The sequence below is a fragment of the Ahaetulla prasina genome, chromosome 12, assembly GCF_028640845.1.
Source record: "Ahaetulla prasina isolate Xishuangbanna chromosome 12, ASM2864084v1, whole genome shotgun sequence".
NCBI classification, from domain to species: Eukaryota; Metazoa; Chordata; class Lepidosauria; order Squamata; family Colubridae; genus Ahaetulla; species Ahaetulla prasina.
This window is the reverse complement of record NC_080550.1, coordinates 3,038,721-3,048,187: the sequence shown is the minus strand read 5'-3', so window position 1 is coordinate 3,048,187 and position 9,467 is coordinate 3,038,721. Positions and strand designations below refer to the sequence as shown.

The following is a 9,467-nucleotide window of genomic DNA, read 5'->3' as shown; positions in this document are numbered from 1 at the left end:
AGGGCATAGATGCTTGGCTGGGAGAATCCTTTCTTTTCCCCCTTCCTCCAACCCTTCTTTTTCCAGCCTCTCAAATCCATCTTGTTACCGGCTTCCTTTTTTTTTTTTTTTTTTTTTTTTTTTTTTTAACCAAAAAGTTTTTATTGGTCAAAAAAGGTTTATACAAATACATATCAGGTATGGTAAATTTTCATTTTTCTTATACAAGATAAGAATTTTACTCAAAATTTTAAACACATACAACAGCCATATGGCAAGCAGGTGATACGAAGTAGCTAAGTTTATCAATCTTACATACGCAATAAAGAAGGGTCAAGAATAATCAGAATATCATACAAAGGAGAATAAGGAAAACCAACACAATACCAAATATCATTGTCACTTCCTAGTTTTGGATCTCAGAACTCTGGGTTCAGCCTGACCCAACTCCAGGGCGCAACAGCGGCAGCCGCCTCCTCCCATGGTCTATAACCTCCTTCTTCAACTCCTGGGTCATCTAATTCCAGGAGGGCTTTGTGTTCCTCCACGTAGGCCGCAGCCTCCGCAATTGTACTAATTTTTTTCGTAATGCCCTCCCGGAAAATCATCAATCCCTCTGGCATCAGCCATCTGAAGCCTACTCCCTTCTGGTACAATTTGCTTGACAAAAAGTAATATTTCTTTCTCATTTCACGTACCTGTCTGGGAATCTGCCTCAGAATGGCTATCTCCCTGCCCCTATAAGTCAGTGCCCCACTCCTATGTTTTCTAAGAATTTCATCTCGTCTCTCTTCTCACAAATTTGACATGAACCTCTCTAGGAACTGCATGCGTGCATATTTTGAATTAACTCTATAAGCTCGATCCACATCCCAATTCATAAAGTCAACACCTCTCCCAAGAAATTCTCCCAACAGTTTAGTCACAACATCTCTCAAGTCTTCTTGGTCCACTTCTTCCAGATTTTGAAACCTAAGGAAATAAGACATTTTATCCATCTGTAGTCCAAGCACAGCATTGCCTGTCGTCTCCTCTCTTTCTGCACTGCCGCATCTCTCCTCCAGACCTTCCACTTTCTGCTTGTTTTCTGCTGAGACTTGTTGAGTGTCCTTTAAAATCCTTTTGGATAGTCACAATTTCTGCTCTTATTTCATCCAGTTTCTTGTCCATATTAGATAACTTTTCCAAAATTCTCCATTTCTCCAGCAGTTGGTCTCTGACCTTTTGCCATTTAAAAATTTTTAAAATCCTCAGGCAAGCACAGTATCCTTGTAATTTCCTCCGGATCCACCAGGGGGCACTCACAGGAGCAACGAGTCCAGAGTACAGTTAGTCAACCAGGAAGCCGAAGGGAAGTGATGTCATCAAGATTCTCATAGTGAAGGCGGAAGCTGGACGCCACCATTGTTCCCCAGAGGGAGGGGGGGCCTCAAACCCTCCCTCCTAAATTTCTCCATCACCTCTTCTCTCCAGAGCTCCACAAAACCGGTAATCTTGTTATTTTAAGTTCTCCTCTCTCCAAAGTGATTCGTGCTCCTTCCAGTCGCAGGGGAGAGAAACCCCCCCGCACTCCGGAGCACTCCACTCACATTTGCCGATATCTCCTTCCTTCTCCTTCCTCAATTCTTCTCCGTTCCCTGTTCGCCACCAGGCTGCTGCAATTATAAATCCAAAGCCCCGGTGTCACCGGGCACAGCGGCCCAGGCGACGACCAAAATAATGGCCGCGGCCTGAGGCCTCCGAACCCCTCCGAGCCTAGGACGCGCCAGCATCGGTCCCCCCAGTCCTGTATGTCGGCTGGGAGACCCCTGGCGAGCCGTCCGTGCGGCAGGTGTCCTTTTCGGAACACCTGGCCCCTAAGGGCCTCGGAGGCGGCCGGATTCGGACACTGGAGGCAGGAGAGGCACCTCCAGATGTCCGTTGCCGCCTTGTTACCGGCTTCCTTGATGGAACAGGTGTTAGACCAGCCAAATGGTAGCTCTCTCTCTCTCTCCATCTCTCTCGGCCCCACCTTGGGGTCTCCAAGCCTTCACATTTTCCAGCAATAAAGGTGTGAATCCAAACAACAGCTGGACAGGTCCCTTCCTTGGTTTTGTGTGTGTGTGTGTGTGTGCGAATTTTGGTGTGGTTTTGGCCAGGTCCCTTGGAAGGAGCACCCACAGAGGTGATACCCTAAACGGCCTTATTTCGGATGCCAATTTGGAGGCCAAGAGTTTTGCCATCTTTCAAGTATCGTTCAGTCACCCAAGAATTCCCTTCCTCTTCTTCCCATTTGCTTTTGGCTCAAGGCGTCCTATAGACCATTGTCTCTACATCTTGGCAAGTCGGGGAACTGGGACGTTGTCACCTACCTCACAAACCACAGGTAAGCAGAGTCTTTGATGCCACCCACACAAAGAAATACTCTTCCCCCCCCCACACACACCATCTTCGTCACTTCCAGATCACCTGGAGGCCAAATAGAGGCAGTCCTTGTCTTATGACCACAACTGAGCCCAAAATTTATGTCACTGAGCCAGGCAGTTGTTAAGTGAGTTTTTTACCCCATTTTACAACCTTTCCTGCCACGGCCGTTAAGCGAATCTGGCTTCCCATTGCTTGTCAGAAGGTCAGAAAAGGAGATCTCGGAACCCCGGGACATGGCAACTGTCATTAATCCATGCCGGTTGCCAAATTCTGATCACCTGACCATGGAGATGCTGCAAATGGTCGCAAGTGTGAGTCGTAGTCACTTTTTTCAGGGTCGTTGTAAGTTCAGACGGTCGCTAAAGGAAAAGTTGTAAGATGAGGACTACCTCTAAGAGACCACATTCAGTGCTTAGACTTGGACCTTCCTTAGATTTTAATGGAAGGGAAGAAGCATTAACCAGAGGAACAACTTGCCACCAGAAGTTGTTTGGGGCTCCAACACTGAAGGCTTTTAAGAAGAGATTGGACAACCATTCGTTGCAAAATGGTCTAGAGTCTCCTGCTTGAGCCAGGGGTCAGACTAGAAGACCTCCAAGGTCCCTTTCAACTGGATTATTCTGTTAAGGTCATGCATTTTGATCCAATTTCTCTGGATTGGACCCGATTCCAGTTGGTCATTCCATCTTTCTGCGAGTTATTTGGTGGGTTTCTTCTGGATTCTTGGAAAGGTCAAAGAAGCCCCAGGCCAGAAACAGTCACTCAACTATATTTTGTCTTAAGTTTCCCAAATGGGAGAGACCGAATCCCTGCCTAGAAACGAAAGGCCTTGTGGTTTACATTCCAGCCATGTCATTCTCTTAATCTGTGTCACTCCCCACCCGGCCCCTCTCCCCTTGTTCGGGTTCTATTTATTACCTTTTCTCCTTGGCATTAATTCCCCAGCGAGAACGGCTGTGTTTCTTTCCTTCTGTATTCATTACAATCCTCGAACACCCAGCTTTACTAAAAACAAATAAGGGGTCAAAAATGATAGAAACACCAAACGGAGATTTCAACACACCCAGAAGTCAACTGTTTAGAGGGATTTTTGCCCTCTGAAAGACAGAACCTTCTCTCAATCAGAACGTCACCTTGCGCTGACCAAAAAGTTCTCACGTTGACTTTCAGATCTGTAGCTTGGACTCAGCACCTTCTTGTTAGCTGGACGTATTGAGATTCAGAGTCCATATCACAATGTGACAGATATAAGAGAAGACTCGTTGCAGTGGTGAGGTTTCTTGGAATGAGAAGTCCTTGGTGCTCTCTGACCTCGCTTGTTTTCTTGCAGAAGTTTCAATAGAATAGAATAGAATAGAATAGAATAGAATAGAATAGAATAGAACAGAACAGAACAGAACAGAACAGAACAGAACAGAATAGAATAGAATAGAATAGAATAGAATAGGGCTGGGAAGTGGCTCAACAGGCTAATGCAGTCTGTTATTAACACACAGCTGCCTGCAATTACAATTACTGCAGGTTCAAGCCCCACCAGGCCCAAGGTTGACTCAGCCTTCCATCCTTTATAAGGTAGGTAAAATGAGGACCCAGATTGTTGGGGGGGCAATACAAGTTGACTTTGTATATAATATACAAATGGATGAAGACTATTGCCTTACACAATGTAAACCGCCCTGAGTCTTTGGAGAAGGGCGGGATATAAATTCAAATTAAAAAAAAAAAGAACAGAACAGAACAGAACAGAACAGAACAGAACAGAACAGAACAGAATAGAATAGAATAGAATAGAATAGAATAGAATAGAATAGAATAGAATAGAATAGAATAACAGAATTAGAAGGGACCTTGGAGGTCTTCTAGTCCAACCCCCTGCTTAGGCAGGAAATCCTACATCACTTCAGACAAATGGTTCAGACAGCCATTTGTCTGAAGTGTTGCCTTCTGGAGGCAAGTTACCCAAACTAAAAAAAGGTAACGTATGTGCTAGTTGTTCCCAACTCTAGGGGGCGGCGCTCCTCTCCGTATCAAAGCCAAAGAGCCAGCGCTGTCCGAAGACGTCTCTGTGGTCATGTGGCCGGCATGATTCAACGCCAAAGGCACACGGAACGCTGTTACCTTCCCACCAAAGGTGGTCCCTATTATTTCTACCTGCATTTTTTACCTGCTTTCGAACTGCTAGGTTGGCAGAAAGTGGGACAAGTAACGGGAGCTCACCCCGTTACATGGCGCTAGGTAACCTCAATCATGCTAGTTTCTTGGAATCTAATACAATAACAGCATAACAAAGTTGGAAGGGACCTTGTGGGTCTTTTAGTCCAACCTCCTGCTTAGGCAGGGGACTCTGAACCATTCTAGGGCTGCCTAGTCTCTTCTTGAAAACCTCCATTGATGGAGCACCCACAACTTCTTGAGGGAAGCTGTTAATTGTCAGGAAATTTCTTCTTATTTCTAGGTTGCTCCTTTCCTTGATTAGTTTCCATCCATCGCTTCCTTTGCTGCCTTCAGGTGCTTTGGAGAATAATTTGGCCCCTTCTTCTTTGTGGCAGCCCCTCAGATATTGGAAGACTGCTATCATGTCACCCTCTAGTCCTTCTTTCCACTAGAGTAGACATACATGATTCCTGCAACCGTTCTTCATATGTTTTAGCCTCCAGTCCCCTAATCCCTCACATCCAGGACATAAACTGTTTCAACTCCTACCCTCAAAACGACACTATAGAGCACTGCACACCAGAACAACTAGACATAAGAACAGTTTTTTCCCGAAGGCCATCACTCTGCTGAACAAATAATTCCCTCAACACTGTCAAACTATTTACTGAATCTGCACTACTATCAATCTTCTCATAGTTCCTATCACCAATCTCTTTCCACTTATGACTGTATGACTGTAACTTTGTTGCTGGCAATCCTTATGATTTATATTGACCATCAATTGTGTTGTAAATGTTGTACCTTGATGAACGTATCTTTTCTTTTATGTACACTGAGAGCATATGCACCAAGACAAATTCCTTGTGTGTCCAATCACACTTGGCCAATAAAAATTCTATTCTATTCTATTCTATTCTATTCTATTCTATTCTATTCTATTCTATTCTATTCTATTCTATTCTATTCTATTCTATTCTATTCTAATCATACCTGTTGCTTTTCTCTGCACTCTGAGAGAACGTGTGAAACTAAAGTATATCTATAAGTTTGGTACTTAAAACAGGACTTCTTAGCTTCTTTTATTTATTTATTTTTTCAGCTATCCGTTTAGCTCTCTGCTTGGATCTTCTGCTCCACTAGATTCCATAAATGACTGAAGAATTTTCTTTGATTTTTTTTTTTTTAGAACGTCCCATCTCACTAAATGAAGAAGGAAATTCAAATCCCTACGAAGACGTGTGTCCGGCGGACTGCCAAAATCTGCTTTTACCGGCGTCAGTTTTTGCGATGTCAGTTCAGCTTTGGAGCAGTTGCCCCGTTGGTCTTCTCCAACAGCTCACGACAATCCTGGAGTTCACCTGCAGTTCAACGCACGTAGCGACGTGCAACAAACTCCAAGCAGACATTGGCAAGGTGTCCAAAAGGTATCAAAAGGCTCCCTGACAAATTAATACCTCCTTTGCGGATTTAATAATTGAGGATTAAAAGCCGTGCCTCTATCAGTAATGCTATTTCTTCTGGAAGGAGATTAATCTGTTGCTCAAGCAAGTTTGAATTTCCTTTGAAGTCTTCTAAAGCGCATCGCGGAAGATGGCAAACAGACCGGCCCTTCTCGCTGACCTGGAAAACCGTCTCTGTAATTGTCTGAATTTTTCCTTGCTTTTGAATATTGCAAATTATTCGGAACCCCAGCAAAATTCCACGTGTTTAGGACCACTTAAGGGCACACCATGTTCTCCATTGTAACTTCGGAGTACAGGTGCTGCTCCACTTACAACAGTTCATTTAGGGACCGTTCAAACCCCCTTCACCTGCCCCAAACCAGGGGAGACCTGAGGCTGGGTGGCTTTTATATAAAGAAGCACGTTTGAACCCAGAAGCTAAGCAAAGTGCTAGGCAGGAAATTGTCTACTAATAATGACCTCAATTTTAGGAAAGCTGTCTTGAAGGAGGATGAGGAGGATAAGGAAGAAGAGGGTGAAGTGTTATGTGTCAAGTGTCATGTGAAGTATTAATACCACTTTATAATGCCTTGGTAAGGCCACACTTGGGATACTGCATCCAGTTCTGGTCGCCACGATGTAAAAAAGATGTTGAGACTCTAGAAAGAGTGCAGAGAAGAGCAACAAAGATGATTAGGGGACTGGAGGCTAAAACATATGAAGAATGGTTGCAGGAACTCGGTACGTCTAGTTTAATAAAAAGGACTAGGGGAGACATGATAACAGTGTTCCAGTATCTCAGGGGTTGCCACAGAGAAGAGGGGCAGCTTTTTCGGCTGAAGAAAAAATGCTCTTAAAAGTAAAAACAAACAAACAAACAAAACCTCTGATGATCATGTGGCTCAATTGAGCATGGGGGGCAGGCAGGGATTTTTGCTACCAGTTCTCCGAACCACCCGCCAGCATCGCTACCAGATCGGGGGATCTAGTCTGAACCAGGACTATTTCATCTCTGGTCTGAAGCCTGTCTCCAGTCTCCTCATTCACCCAACTTGACACTGGCGATGAAGGTGGGATTTGGAGAGGAGGACTGAAGCAAAAAGAGCTGACAACGAACAATCCAGCCCGGCAGATGTCATGGAACGGTGGCCATACTGCATGCCAAATTCGAACGAGAAAGAGCGGCAAACCATATCTGCGTTCCACCTGCCTATGCCCTTCGAACCGGAGAAGGTGAAGTGGGCCACCTATATGACCTGATTTGAGTGCTTCATGGAAGCCAATGATCTCCTGGAGTTGTCGGACAACCGGAAAAGGGTACTTATCCTCAGCCATTGTGGCCATGAGGTATTCGACATGGCAGAATCCCTGTCAAAACCAACACCGGTACAATCCATAACTTGGCAATTTCCAAAGGTGACTGATCCACGCTCTATGAATTGCTCATCAAGCAATTCCACAGCATCCTTTTCTTCTTTTAAATAAGGTATCTCCAAACTTGGCAACTTTAAGACTTGTAAATCCCAAAATTCCCCAGCCGGCTGGCTGGAGAATTCTGGGAGTTGAAGTCCACAAGTCTTAAAGTTGTGTAGTTTGCTGGCTGGAGAATTCTGGGAGTTGAAGTCCACAAGTCTTAAAGTTGCCAAGTTTGGAGAGCCCTGTTTTAAATACCCAGTAGTAAAAGTTACACCTTGACCGGGACTTCCAATATGGGAAAATAATGATTTTGAAAAATGAAGGATCTCACTTACAAACTCTTGGAAATCTCTGGAAATAAATGTGAGTTAATCCGCTTGTGGAATAAACGGGGGGAAATGCATAGCCTTGCAATCTAAACAGGAAGCCAAATGGTTTCACTTATTAATCTTTGCTTATTTTTGCTTTAGTGAATAAAAGCTGTATTGATGGGGCGGGTCACGTGCCAGAAATCTCTCAGGGGGGCTTCATCTTATACTGTAAATAAATGTCCGTCACAAAATGTTCCCCCACCGCTAACCATTTCACTTCCTCACCAAGAGAAATTAATTCCATTATTTGGATAGAAATATATTTGATAGAAAGAACAATATCCTTTGTGTTACTTTGGCAAAGAGAGAGAGATGGGTTTTGTTTTTCTTAATCTCTGAATCTTAAAAAAAAAAGTCCTTGATAATAATAAGAACAACTTCTTCTCCTCCCTTCCCCTTCCCCTTCCCCTTCCCCTTCCCCTTCCCCTCCTCCCTCCCTTGCCCTTCCCCTCCTCTCCCTCCCTCCCTCCCACCCTCCCTTCCTTCCCTCCCTCCCTCCCTCTTCCTTCCTTCCTTTCCCTCCCTCCCTCCTTCCCTTCCTTCCTTCCTTCCTTGCCTTCCTCCCTCCCTCCCTCCCTCCCTCCCTCCCTTCCTTCCTTCCTTCTTCCCTCCCTCCCTTCTTTTCCTTTTCAGGGGATATGACAATTCAGCGAGGACTAGAAACTCTGATAGTGTTTGGAAGAAGATGAATGAATATATAAATAACAGCATGTACAGTCTTCCAACTCTCTGTTGAACCCAATAAGGAAATATAATATTTGACTGAAGGCATAGAAAAACTGCTGGTGCTTCAGGGACCACTTAAGGCTCATATAGAAGCAAGAAGACAGGAATAATTAATGGTTCTGTATAAAACCAGAGAAGCTAATTCTCTTAGGCACATATTTCCAGCCTTTAAGCCTTATAATCCTGGATATAAACATACTATCCAACAAAGTGTTTTAATCATGGCTCTCGTAAAGCCATTTTTCCTATACAGATTCATTTTATGGGCAACCTTAGATTCGGTTCAAGCTCTTGCTGGAATTATTACTGCAAATTCAAAGCCCTTTTAGAGAGTGTGTGATCTGATATGAGAAGCAGCATCTCTGGGGACAGGGGAAAAACCGAATTATATGTATGCGAAACATTACAAGCTTTTAAAAATAAGAGCCATTCGCAAAAAAAAATTCTGGCATCCAGGCTGAATCAATTGCGGATTCTATGATCACTGAGTATCGTTTGGTGAGATTGGTCGGGGAAAGAGAAAGAAAGAAAAAGAAAGAAAGAAAGAAAGAAAGAAAGAAAGAGGGAGGGAGGGAGGAAAAATATGAGAAGAGAGAGAAGGAAGGAGAAGAAAGGAATAAAGAAGAAAGGAAGGAAATGAGAAGGGAGGGAGAAAGGAAGGAAGGAAAAGGGAAATAATGGACAAAAGAGAAAGGAAGAAAAGGTTGAGAGAAAAGAAAGGAAAATAATGGAAAAAAGGAAAGGAGTAAGGAGAAGGAGGTGAAGAGAAGAAAGGGAGGGAGGAAGGAAGGAAGGATGGAAGGAAGGAAAAGAGAGAGAGAGAGAGAGAAAGAAAGAAAAAGAAAGAAAGAAAGAGGAAGGAAGGAAGGAAGGATATGAGAATGGAGTGAAGGAAGGAAAAGAAAGGAAAAGGAAAAGAGAGGGAGTGAGTGAGAAAGAAAGAAAAAAAGAATAAAGTAAATAAATAAGT

At 43.8% G+C, this 9,467-nt stretch overlaps 1 long non-coding RNA gene across 2 annotated transcripts; it reads left to right on the top strand.

The window, feature by feature from the left end:
* Window positions 1-1,218: 1,218 nt before the first annotated feature.
* On the top strand, window positions 1,219-8,889 carry LOC131184074 (uncharacterized). 2 transcript variants are annotated; one of them, XR_009151909.1, is made up of 4 exons: window positions 1,219-1,467; window positions 2,268-2,344; window positions 5,729-5,966; window positions 8,405-8,889. It is a non-coding gene; the product is annotated as an uncharacterized LOC131184074 (long non-coding RNA). The 2 variants fall into 2 exon arrangements; XR_009151908.1 differs by lacking the exon at window positions 2,268-2,344.
* The last annotated feature ends 578 nt before the right edge of the window (window positions 8,890-9,467 follow it).